Below are 13,427 nucleotides of genomic sequence, written 5' to 3'. Positions count from 1 at the left end.
TCAGAACTTAGAAGTTTGAAAAAGGAACCCTGTAGAGTTAAGGCTTAGTCTTCTTAGAAAGGGAGAAGACCAAGTAGTGCTAATATTTTAGGAGCCAGGGAAAGGAACTTGGCTGAGCTAGGATGTAGGGCTTGGGATAAAGTTGCTGCTTGGCTGGTGCTGGTACCTCAGGGGCTCAGATCCAGTGCTTTGCAAAGATGGGACTCAGATCTCTAAAGAGAGGACACTACTAGTTCCATCTGGAACTAGTACCTCTAGGGAGACATAATAAGGCTGTCTGGGGAAGAAAGTTATTGCTGAGATAGCACTGTCAGGAATAACACTAGCATCACAGAGCAGAAAACAAGTGTATGTTTGGAGATAAGAGAAAATAAATGACCAATAGGATGAATCCCTTCTGCTACTAATCACCTGTACACACCTTTCTACATATATTAAAATGTCCATATAACAATAAGAATAATTTTATGCAAATAAAATAATTTTAGGCAAAACCTCGAAGTATTCAATTATCTTTTATACACATGAAGATGTTCTCATCTACTCCCTAAAAAGGCAGACAAAATCTAAACAGTCATAGAATCCATCTCTGGATACCATTCATTACTCCCTACCTGAAAATACTGTCTGTAATGTAAAGACTAAACTATAAAGCTGACCATCCATGATAAGCCTTAATATGATAAGGATAAGAGTGGGGTACAAAGTAACTAGTACACACACACACACACACACACACACACTACATCACAACATGCTAGGAGAAACACAAGCTTAGCTGCTATAGTACTTGTTTTTGCAAGCAGCCATAAAGCCTTAGTTGATATTAAGCCCTGATTTGCAGCGTTAGCTGAATTCTGTGCAGTAAATATTCTCACAAATGCCACTTTCAAGATGCCAAGGTGATGTCACTAAAAACAGTTGGGACATGTTGGGAAATGATGCACATCAGTGATTCGAGGGAATCCATATGAACCTGTTCTGTTACAGCATGCCACCTCTTTCATAGCATGGAGATTAAACTACACCTACCTATCTTGCATTTGGCTATTTTCCACTCCTCATGCTGTTGAAACAAGACACAAAGAGGATAATATACAGGCCAGGGTGATAGATCCTAACTAACATAAGGTGGGATTGCAACTGCACAGGGGAGCAAGAAAGGCTCTGTCTAAAACCTATGGGATTCTCTAGAGGCTCCTCTCACTCTTCCATTCCAACTGGTAATGGTTATTTAAAAACAAAAAACCCTTTTAATGAAAAGTTGGAGCCAAGTGCAAAACAAATGAAAACAAAACAAAACAAAACAAGAAGCCATAAAACAGATGAGGCAGGTCCACTCATGATTCAGACCTTTCACAAATGGAGGCTGAGATCACTGCCAGGTAAAGAACTTCAGCCAGCTGAGACTCCTGACAGAAAACCAGGGGCATATGGAATATGTAACGAAAAAAAAATACTGACTAATCATATTTTTGTCCCCAAAATCTAAGAGTGTTTTGGCACACTTAAATGCTCAAAAAAGTATTTGCCAACTGAATAAAATTTGTCTACCAGGCTAATTATCTAAATTAACATTAAATAAGTGATGTTTTCTGAACTAAATGATCAAATATATTAATGTCTTTGGATTTGAAATCCCATTGCCTGATACATATGTGTGAAAATATAACCAAAAAGTGATGAAATTAATTTTACCAACCTGAAAAAAATCTTCTGAGTAATCCTGTACAGAAATACCCAAATTTATCACTTTGCTTTTAATTATATTGATGTGAAGATTTTTGAAGCACTAAAGATAAAACATTTATCTTCACCTGACTTGAATGGCAGGTGCTGAATAATAGCAATTAATTTGGACACTGAGCTTAAAGAAGAAATAACACATTGTTTGCTAATCACTATCCTTCAAATCTCTCCCCAAAACTGCCGAGGAAGAAAGCTAAAGGACCCATTTCCCTAATCCCCTGTCACCCTAATCCCCCGTCAGTAGGACTGAGAAATACTCATGTAAGTCTGGGAGGTAAAAGATAAGGAGGAGTATTCTGCGACAGCAGTGGGCAAGTGTGAGGGCCTCTGCAGGCAAGCAGCTGATGGAGAACATTTGGGGCAGGAATTCCACCCAAGGATTCTCCATTTTAGTGTTCTATGACTTGAGATAATTAGTAGAGGCTCCCTGAGGCTTTCTGGGGTCCTTCAGAAACTAACCCACCCTAGTACTGCAGCGCTGAGGTCATTGGAAACAACTTTCCTGCTCTACTTTCATTTCTCAATTTTCTAAAAGTACCTTTCTCAGCCCTTACAATGATTTTTGGAAGCTACTTGTTATTTATTTAAATCTTTTCCCTGTATTACATTAATCTATGATCACCTATGCATGATACACCATGTAATCCCATACTTTTCCTTCATAATGGCATAATGAAGATAGATGAAGCAGAAGGAATAAGCAGAAAAGGCAAAATAGATCAATATTTGCTTATTTTTATTGGAAATTAATGCAAAGATTTCCTAGTCCCAGGGATACTTACAGAGGGATCAGATGAATGTTTGTCAGAAAATACTAAAAACCAGTATTGTTTTAGGAATCTAATAATTATGTCTAAAATTAGCTTTAATGCTACAATATTCTATTTATATGAACCATCATTGAATGGTAGGCATTCTGAACCATTGTGAAATTGTTACTAAGTTATCTAAAATGTGATAGAATAATAGCAGTAACAGGATTGATAGCTTATATTAGCACTTAAAACTATTTCAAGGTACCGGATTGCATAATTTCCTCCTAAAACTTTCCTTGTGGAAACATTATTCTATAAATCTTTTCACTCTTCTAATTATTTTCAAATGATATAAAAATCTCCAATAAACTTACATATAACACACACAAAATATTTTATACAGGCAAGACTCTATGCTATACATGTACTGTGAGACCTAGCAAAGAATATAGTTTACATGCTCCCTGATTTTACAGAGAATCTCAGAGTAATTCATAATAGCCATGGGCCTGCTTCCTTACCCCTGCATCTATAGATTTTCCTCCCCATCCCACCAACACCACCAAGGTAATTTAAACTCAGCATGGAGAGTACAGCTTTAAAATAAAGCCAGGATTATGCCAATCGCCTAATTTAAAACTTTCAGGACTTCCACTTTTTTTAATTGAAACATCCATATGCCTTTGGCCACAGAGTCCTGCAAGAGAGGGCTGATGCACATCTCTCAAGTCTTATCTCATAATAATGCACCATTTCCCTTCCTATGCTGCAGCCACTCTGCCCTGCCCTTCTGTATCAACCTCCTTCCTTTGTGTTAGCATCTTGGTATTTTCAATTCTCTCCCTGGTAAAATCACTGTTGTCTTTTTAAAACAATTATTTTGAAATAATTTTTGAATTTACATAAATGTTTTCAGATACTATTAATAACTCCCAGAAACACTTTTTCTAGATTAGGACACTCGCATCGATAATCACAGAAAAATAATAACAATCATGAAATTATCATTGATCAATATTGATTAAATATTATTATCTAATCCACAAACCATATTCAAATCTCCTTGATTGTCCTTGTAATATGCTTCGAAGGACTAGAATCCAATCTAATATTGTATAATGCATTTAATTGTCATGTTTTATTAGGTTTTTAAGATTGGAACAGTTGCCTCAGGCTCTCCTTGTATTTCATGGCTTTGAGAGATTTGAAGAATGCAGGCTAGTTACTTTGCATGATGTTTTATATTGATTTGTATTCTCATTACATTGTTTCAGAAAGTACACAATGAGTAATTGTCATTTTACTGATGATGTTAATTTTTATCATTTTATTAAGATAGTGCCAGATTTCTCCACTGGAGAATTAACTAATATATGCATTAATTAATACATAATTTTTTTTTTTTTTTTTTTTTTTGAGACGGAGTTTCGCTCTTGTTACCCAGGCTGGAGTGCAATGGCACGATCTCGGCTCACCGCAACCTCCGCCTCCTGGGTTCAGGCAATTCTCCTGCCTCAGCCTCCTGAGTAGCTGGGATTACAGGCACGCGCCACTGTGCCCAGCTAATTTTTGTATTTTTAGTAGAGACGGGGTTTCACCATTTTGCCCAGGATGGTCTCGATCTACTGACCTCGTGATCCACCTGCCTCGGCCTCCCAAAGTGCTGGGATTACAGGCAATTAATACATAATTTTAAGTATTTCGTAGAAATATACTCTAACACTTTGTAAATGTCCTGTTCCTCGTCAAAATTCACCCAACAATTTGCATTCATTTATGATTCATGCATGAATTATTGTGATGATTGCCAAATGCTGATTATCCAATTCCAGCATTTCTTTTGCACTTTAGTTAGCAATCTTCTTAAGCAGAACTTGCCGTTTCTTCCCTTTAATATTTATTTAATTATTGTTTATTGATTTATTTATGGATTTTGGATTTCTGTTTTACTCAAAATGTTGACATTGTTACAGTTGTTTTGACATTCAAATTATCTTATATTTTGTCAGTGGAAGCTGCTTCAATGTTGTTGCTGTATCTATTTGACACATCTCTATTACTCTTTGAACACATTCTTACTCCAAGCCCAACTGGTTCCCAGCTCATCTTGTATGTCCCTGCCCAAGCCTTGGAGTCAGCCACTTCTTCAAAGAAGCTTGATTCATTTTAGTGAAGAATTATATTTATAAACCAAGACCTATGTGCTAATGTGTACATTTCAAATGAAGCATCATTATTTGATGATCTGTGCAGAGAGATCATATTGGCTGGTCTGTGGAGAGAGTTGAGAAATATGCATATGTATATACTCACACACACACATACATACAAACTCATACATGTGTATCTATTTTAATATCAACTTATCTAAAATTTATTCTTGAAAATCATAATTTCACACTGCTACTTCCAATTCTAATCATTCCATTTCCAGTCTGTAACTCCATTATTTAACAGTGTAAAACTTAGTTTCCTTTTTCTTCAGTTTGTTTGCTTATTTTCTTCATCCTCTTATATTGTATGTAGCAATCTTCCAGCAGTCTTGGCAAAAGCTCAGCACCTATGGAGGGAGGAAAAAAGAAAAGGAAAAGGAGAAAGAAAGAGATAATCTCACCATGTCTTTCAACTAGTTCTATTTCACTCTTGAGGTCTTAGATCAAATGCAACTAACTTTTAAAACTGGCCTTTTCACACAGGGCCACACAGGTCCCAAGTAAAAATATAAGAAAATTGACTACATGGCTTTTATAATATTTTATTTTTTTAATGTGTTAAATGTTTGATGCTTTATCCCAGTATACTGGGATAAATTTATGATCTTAGAGTTTTTGAGATTTGATTCTACCACTTATTAGCATTGTGAACTTGGGTGATAGATTTTAATCCTCAATTATAAAATGGAGCTCATAGTACAAAGACCAGCTAACTCACCCAGATGTTGTAAAGAACAAGTGAGATCAGAACTTAAAGTTCTTGGCATGAGTTCTATCTGGCACGTAGTAATCACTTAACCAAGAAATGGTAGTTGTTGTTGAAGTCTATTTTGGGTGGTGTTACCGTTGTTGCTATCAGGTTCAATTTATGTTAATATTACCATTAACATGCTTCAGATTTTTTCCTGCAATAATTTATGTATCCTCCAAATCATAATCATGTATTGTACAGTTATCATTAAACTAGCTGAAGATTTTTTCTTAAGAAACATAATAAATTTACAGCAATAAGAATCTTGCATACTTTCATCATATTATTCCTAATGATGTTTTAATATATTGATTATGATAGCCTACCTATTACATACAGATTATATTATTTTCAAAGTTGGTTCATGACATTTTACACGCACTAATACACACACACACACATATATAGACAGATAATACATGCCTAAGAAATGATGAAAAAAGTGACTAATTCATCTTTTAACTGTTTATATTTTAATCAAGTGTTTTTAATATATATTAGTAATGACCAGAATTGTTACTAAGAAATCAATACATTATGTCAGTTTTCTTGATGCTTGCTTTTATTTAGAAAACCAGTATGTTTAATGATTGTATCTTGTTTTTAGGAATCAATAATGTTAGTCTCTCATGCTTTTTAAGTAAAGATTTTATTTCTATGTAGAAACAAAATACCGTTTATTTTAAAATTGCAAGATAATAGAGGTATACAAAATAAAGCTTAAACAAACAAAAAAAGCACAACAACAAGAAGAGGGTTTTACATAAACGTACACCTTCCAAGGAACCAATTATTACCGTAAATTTACTTGGACATAACATAAATGAAAATACTTGAAAACGTATTGGTATGGAAATGTGCCACTGCCCTCTTATGGAAAATACTTGAATGACACTTCGTGGTTTCACACAACAGTATTAGAGTGGAGATATAAATAAGATTAAACAATATAGTTCAAGTCATTATTCTTTATTCTGTTCACTTATTGTTTTGATTTTTGTAAGGTAATTTCCTAATTAAAAATATTTTTAAATTATATTTGTATAATATTAAAATTCTCCTTAAACTAATCAGTATAAAATTTTGACAAATTTCCTTCTTATATAGTGTCCTTCAAACTTGTATCAGAATTATAATCATATGTTTAGTGAAAAATTAAAATACAGTAGTTGAGCATTTATTTTTGAAGGTGGGTGACAATACTCATTTTAATGTTTAAATCATAGCTGGTTAACACAGATGGAAAAGCTGGATAGATGTTGAAAATAATAGTTAACACTATATAATAGGTATAATTTCACATGCATTGTTCTAGGTATAAAATATCAACCTTGTGAATTAAGTACTGTTATTATTTCTAAATCAGATTGAGGCATGGAAAAGTTACATGAATTATTCAAAGTCACTTGGATTCAAAGTAGCTGAGCTGGTATTTGATCCAAGGCAATCTGGTTTTGAATAATTTATATAAAGATCTTACACAGGCCTAACTTGTTTTATTGCACTTTGCTTTTCTGAGGTTTTCACGTACTGTCGTTTGTCTTTTATAAATCGATGGTTTCTTCCAACCCTTAATCCAGTCTATCAGAACCGTTTTTCCAACAGCATGCTCACTTCATGTCTCTATGTCATATTTTGTTAATTCTTGCAATATGTTAAGCTTTTATATTATTATTATAACTTTTATGGTGATCTTTTATGTCATATTGGTGTTGCTTTGGGGTACCACTAAACTTCCCCTTATAAGACAGAAAACTTAATCAACAAATGTTGCAAGTGTTCTGTTTTATCAACTGGCTTTTGCCCAGTCTCTCTTACTACTAGGGACTCCCTATTCTCTGAGACTAAAGAATATTAAAACTAGGCCTTACAATGTCCTCTAAATGTTCAAATGAAAGGAAGTGTTGCTCATCTCTCACTTTAAATCAAAAGCTAGACATGATTAGGCTTAGTGAGGAAGGCATGTCAAAAGCTGATATAGGCGGAAAGCTGATAGGGGCTGAAAGCTAGATCTATTGTTAGCCAAGTTGAGAATGCAAAAGAAAAGTTTCTGAAGCAAATCAAAAGTGCTATTTCCGTTATCACACCAATGATAAGAAAGCAAAACAGCTTTATTACTGATATACAGAACGTTTTAGGGATCTGGATAGAAGATCAAACCAGCCACAACATTCTCTTAGTCCAAATCCTAATCCAGAGCAAAGCACTAACTCTCTTTAATTCTATGAAATTTGAGAGTAGTGAGGAAAAAAGAAAAAATTGAAACTAACAGAGGTTGGTTCATGAGTTTAAGGAAAGAATCTATCTCCTTGACATAAAAGTACAAGGTGAAGCAGAAAGTGCTAATGGAGAAGGTGAAGGAAGTTATCTGGAAGATCCAGCTGAGATAATTAATGGGATAACTACACTGAACAAGAGATTTTCGGTGTAGATGAAACAGCCTTGTATTGGAAGGAGATGAAATCTAGAACTTTCTTGGCTAGGGAGAAGTCAAGGTCTAACTTTAAATCTTCAGAAAACAGGCTGACTCTCTTTTTAGAGGGTAATGCAGCTGGTGACTTTCAGTTGAAGCCTTTACTCATTTACCATTCCACCAATCCCAGGACCCTTCAGAATTACGCTAAGTCTACTCTGTCTGTGCTCTGCAAATGTAACAACACAGCCTGGCTGACAGCACATGTGTTTATAGCATGGCTTACTGAGTACATTAAGTGCACCATTGAGAGCTACTCCTCACGAAAAAAAAAAAAATCCTTTCAAAATCTTACTGCCCATTGACAATGTACCTGTTCATCCAAGAGCTCTGATGGAGATGTACAAGATTGATATTGTTTTCATGTCTGCTAATACATATATTCTTCAGCCCAAAGAACAAGGAGTAACTTTGTCTTTCAAGTCTTATTTAATAAATACATTTTGTAAAGCTATAGCTGCTATAGATAATTATTCCTTCAATGGATCTAGGCAAAGTATGTTGAAATCCTCTGGAAAATATCACCATTCTAGGTGCCAATAAGAATTAACGATTCATGGGATGAGGTCAAAGTATCAATATTAACAGCAGTTCAGAAGTTGATTCCAACCCTCATGAATGACTTTGAGGAGTTAGAGACTTAAATGGAGAAAGGAAGTATAAGTGTGATGGAAATAATAAGTGAATTGGAATTAGTAAGTGGAATCTGAATTGCTGCAATCTCATGATTCAACTGCAATAGATGAGAAGTTGCTTCTAGTGGATGAGCAATGAAAGTGGTTTCTTGAGATGGAGTCTACTCCTAGTGAAAATGCTATGGACATTGTGTAAGTTCTGGAAACATGAATCCGAACAAAATAAAACATCTAACTTTTGGGAGTTCATAAGCTAATGTAAGAAACAGATAATTTCAATATAGCGTGATGAATGCTTTTCCAAGGGTGAGCAGAGCACATAATCTTGTCAAACAGCCCCACAAAAGAAAATACCATCTAAACTGAGAACTGAAAGATATGTTGATTCTAGTCAAAGATTAAGGGAAGAATGTAGAGGAATGTAGATATAAGTATTAGCATGTACAAGGAAATGAAGTAGAATAAATTTAGAATACTTTAGAGAACTATAAGTATAGCAATTGCTAGTTCTATAAGAGGCAGAAACTTATTGCAAGGAAGGAAGGTTACCATCTTCAAGACTTTATACTGAAGCAAAGACAAAGACTTAAAATGTTTTTGTATTTTGGAAGGTGTATGTTTATGTAAATTCTTGTTTCTTTGTGTTTTTTTAGCTTTATGCCTTATTTTATACACCTTTACTAATATGTAATTTTAAAAGAAAATGTACTTTTATTTCTCTGTAGAAATAAAACCTTAGTAAAAAAATATTAAAAGGCCAACATTATTGATTCCTAAAAACAAAGTACAATCATTAAATGTGTTTTCCTAAACGAAAACAAGCATCAGAAAACTGATATCATATACTGATATTCCAATAACAATTCTGGACATTAGTAAAATATTTTGAAAACACTTTCATTAACATATAAATAGTGAAAAGATGAATTAGCAAGTTTTTTTTTTTCATCATTGCTTTGGCATTATTTTGTGTGTGTGTATGTGTATTACTGTGTTAAATGCCACAAATCATCTTTGAGAATAATAGAACCTCTTTGTATTAAGTAAGCTAGCACAATAAATTTATTCACATCATTTTGAATAACATGCAATATAAATCTAATACTGTCTAATACTGCTAAGAGTAATAATAAAGTATAGATTTTACTATTTTCCTTCGTATTTCTGGAGAAAAATACAGATAACTGAAAATTTTAAAAGTATAATTCTGGTCTGATTATTCTCTTAAAAATCTAACTCAGCCTTGATAGTTATTCAATGAGCCAGAAAAAGTTGCCATGCCTGGCTGATCAGTGAAGGCCACCAACAATGGAAAACAGAGGTAGGAGCTCATAGTCCATTCCTCTGTCTAGTGCACAGTTTTCTTTGATGATATTACACAGCTAATACTATTTTATATTAAAAGATAAAAACTCATCCACATATAAATTAGTCCTTCCTCTCTCATGATTAAAACTATAATATGAACACAGAAATTTGTAATTCTATTCAGTCTATTGTCAAGTATTTATTATCATAATTTTCATTAAGACAAAACATAATTTAATGCCAAAAATATTTTCTTCCCATGCCAAAAACTTATTTTATGGTCTTAACATCACCTGAAATTGTATGACTATAGTTTAAAAAAGTTATTATGATTTAATAATATACAATTATTGAATTTGCTGAAACAAACTACTTGTGAAATTTCAGATACTTTCATGTAGTCATCAAAAATTGATGAAAAAGAAAGTCAGCTGGTAGAATCAAGGAAAAATCTCAGAATTAATGTTTATCAACATTACACGCATCATGAAATGTACACTGATGATGAGAATATCAAAACAAGTCAATGTTTCTACCCATCATCCCCATCATAGTGGTATTTGTTCACTCTGCCTAAGTGAACCAGTTCTAACAGCTTAATTTAAACAAATTGGAAATTTGAAAATTTGGAAACTCTGGAAAATTGAAGTTTAGTATTGAACTATGGTATTTACTAAAAACACACAGGTAAATATACAACAAAGTAATGACAAAAAGGGAGTGTTGGTTTGCTATTGCAATGAATCAATAGCAAAACCAAAAGATAGTTTTATCTACTTGTTTTAATTGAAATTGCTTTAATATAAATGTTTTATTAACATATAAGAAAAAATAAGAAATGAAACAATCTTGGATAAGACAATGCTTCTTGTGCTTTATGGATGAGTTAGTATTACTAAGAGTTACAAAGTAAAAATGCAACAGAAAATGGGTTCCATATCATGATATTAAAGTGTATACGATGCAAATAGTCAGATTTATTTTACAAAAACTAATTTCCAGAACCAGTTTACTAGTGGCTTCATTTGGCAAAAGAAATGGAGAGTAGGGATGGGCATGATGGCAATTGTCTATATAGTCCCAGTTACTCGCAGGTGAGACAGGAAGCTGGGTTGAGCCTAGAAGTTTGAAGCTGTAGTGGGCAATTATCACGTTTGTGAATAGCTACTGCACTCTAGCCTAGGCACCATAGCATGACCTTGTCTCTAAAAAGAAAAGAAAGAAAGAAGGAAAGAAAGGAAAGGAAGAGGAGGAGAAGAAGGAGGGAAAGGAATGGAGGAAGATGGAAGGGAGAGAAGGAAGGAGGGAGAGATAAAAAAAGGAAGTAAACAAGGAGGGATGGATGAAGGCAAGAAGGAAGAAAGGAAGGAGGAAGGGAGTGGAAGGAAGGGACAGAAAGAAGGAAGGAGGAAGGAAGAAAGGAAAGTGAAAGAAGAAAAAGGGAGAGAAAAGAAAGAAAAAGAGAAAAGAAAGAAAAGGAAGGAAGGAGAGAAAGAAGGAAGAAAAGAAAGAAAAGAAAGAGAAAAATAAAGAAAGAGAAAGAAAAGAAAGAATGAAAGAAAAAAAGAAAATGAAGGGAGGAAGGAAGGGGAAGGAAGGAAGGAAGGAAGGGGGAAGGAAAGAAGGAAGGGATCTATTTAAAATCACTGGTTCATTGGTTTATTTTAACATTGCATTACTTGATACAAGAACGTAGAAAAAATGAATTCGGTATGATTAAATCTCTAGTAGGAATCCTTACAGAAAGGAAGAATAGAAATGATTATTTCCAATAGTGGATTTAGAAAGTATAGAGTGAATAAACCATGATTGGATTTGTTTAGCAGAGACTTGGACATCCAGGTCCCTTCTGCTCAGACAGGCTATCTTCATTGTTCAGTTCTATCAGATATTAATTTAATTGATGCTCATATGTTCCAATATTAATTCTCTTAATATTTGCACAAATTAAAATCTTTAAAATGGAGGTTTAAAAAGGCATATTCCTGATGAGACAGAGAGTGCTCTGAGGGGAATAAATATAAGCCAGGTGTCTGGATTACAAATTCTGTTGACCTTGCAGTAATGTGTGTAAATGCTAGTGATGAGAAGATAGAATGAATGCCACATTGCTATTGTGCTTGAAAATTTTAAAATATACCTGATATTATCAGGTCAAGGTTTGCTGGGGTTTCATGTCCTACTGTTTTTGCTTTTTATAATAAAACATTCCCTAAAAGGACACTGAAATAACATATTTTGCAACTGGTATAATCGACTGTTTCTGAAAAAAAATTATATTCTCAGAAAAATAAATGTCAATCTCTACTAACGAGGTTTTTTTCTTAATCTTTTTTACTATGCGACTGAATATACCCTGAAAAGGCAATTGATGAAAAAGCGTAGCAGCTGGAATATCACCACTCATCTACAGGGCATGGTTTCCTTTATTTACCAGTCACCACATATGGTATTGCACAAACACCACATGGTACATTTTTGCTGTTCAAACAAATCAGGTGTTTTTGGTTTTGGTGGTGACGGAGTGTGCACATATTTTGATGGTGGTGCTAAAAATGACTGTGGTGTGTTACAGCAATAACCAAATCCAAAGACATTTAATTTAGGACAAAATAATGTTTAGTTATTTTTTTCTTTTCATGTCCACCTGAGAGGCATTCTTAAGACAAACTTTTAGGTAGAAATTCATGCCATAATAACTAGAGGATGAGTCATTTTTAAAGTTAAGCATCTGAGGCAAATTAACATATGGAACATTTTATTTCAGTTCCAAATTATGAAGGTGAAAATATGCTATACTCAATAATAGATAGCTTATGGAAAGTTTTGTTTTAATATCTCCAAAGTTTTCTAGAGTTTTATGGTTTTCTCTTTTTGTCAAAACTTTATGGCTCAAGATTTTACAAATAAATTTATGGAAAACTCCATGCAATTGATATACATGGTATTGATTTATTTATACCTAACCAACACAGATATTAATTTCCTGAAGGATGCTCAAAAATACAGTGACCACATAAAAAGCTCAAAAGGAGAAAAATATTTTACTTTTTAAATATTTTTTATTACTAATTCCAACTTCTTCTCACCAAAATGACCCCCACTCCCAATAATCATCATTAAGCACTTTTCATTGTTTGAGAAAAGGCAATAATAATTTGTCTTATTTCATTTTGTGTTGCCATAACAGAATACCAAAGGCTGGATAATTTATGAAGAAAATAGTTTAATTAGCTTATAGTTCTTCAGGCTGGGAAGTTCAAGAAGCATGGTGCCACCATTTGCTCGGCTTCTGGTGAGGGGTTTTGTGCTGGTCACAACATGGTAGAAGATCTGAAGGGAAGAAGACGTGTGAAAAGGGAACACCGGGAGGAAGTTCCCCCTATAACAACCCGATTCATGGGCACTAATTCATTCTGATAAGAACTAATCAAGTCTCACAAGAGTGAGAACTTGCTTCTGCAAGAAAGGCATCAAGCAATCCATCAGGGGTCCACCCCCATGACCCAGACATCTCCCCTCAGGCCCCATATTCCAACAGTG

Source organism: Aotus nancymaae, unplaced genomic scaffold (assembly GCF_030222135.1).
Source record: "Aotus nancymaae isolate 86718 unplaced genomic scaffold, 86718_ANA_hifiasm-v0.15.2.pri h1tg000016l, whole genome shotgun sequence".
Taxonomy (NCBI): Eukaryota; Metazoa; Chordata; class Mammalia; order Primates; family Aotidae; genus Aotus; species Aotus nancymaae.
Note: the sequence above shows the minus strand (reverse complement) of the source record.